This window comes from Dioscorea cayenensis, chromosome 11 (genome assembly GCF_009730915.1).
Source record: "Dioscorea cayenensis subsp. rotundata cultivar TDr96_F1 chromosome 11, TDr96_F1_v2_PseudoChromosome.rev07_lg8_w22 25.fasta, whole genome shotgun sequence".
Lineage (NCBI taxonomy): Eukaryota > Viridiplantae > Streptophyta > Magnoliopsida > Dioscoreales > Dioscoreaceae > Dioscorea > Dioscorea cayenensis.
In genome coordinates, this window is record NC_052481.1 from 22,378,709 (window position 1) to 22,379,585 (window position 877).

Genomic DNA, 877 nt, shown 5'->3' on the forward strand with positions numbered 1-877 from the left:
GTGGAAATTTTTTTCTTTACTTTGTTTTCTTCCACTGGTTCTCTGTTTGGAACTTTATTGAAATGATTTTTTTTCTTTACTATGTGATATAGCATTATATATATATATATATATTCATGCTTATTTATTATGTTGAAATGATGTTTTTTTAGATGCTATCATAATAAGATTACGGAAAAAAATTTGCCGATCTATGTTGAATTTACATTAATAACAAATGTTTCTTGTGTAAAGGCGAGGGTTGTTTCTGTCCAAGTTGATTTCAATTAGATCAAGATTGTGGCTTTTTTATTGTGGTTGTCACCACTTTAGTTTTTCTTTATAAATTTGAGTGGAATACTTTATTGTTCTTTACAATATGAGCTTAACATGAACGAGCCCTTACCGAGCCGAACACCGAGCCGCACACGAACGGCTTGGCTCAAATACACCCCTACCTGCCATCATATCATGAGTGCCCTATTTAACATATTCACAAAAATAAGAAAAATTAGTAAAATTAAAAATTTCATACACATTTAGTTCACATTTCCCATTTTGATCAATTTTCTCTCCATCTATTAAAGTTATGATTTAAGATTAGGTGACATGAAGAATGATGCTTGTAAAGACTTTGATAAAGTTAAATTTGAAAACTTACTCCTTAAATTAGATATATGGACAAATAATTTGGGAGATGAAAACATTCTAAAGTGAACATTTATGATGGAATAGAGGGAGTATTAATTATGTACTGCATGTAACTCAGTGTTCTCTCGATCAAATGAAATAGATTTTTTTAATTCTAAAAATTAATTAAAAAATTAAAATAATAATAATAATAATATTTATATATATTATATAGTATGAATATTCTCACTGTCTCAAAGTGGAGAGA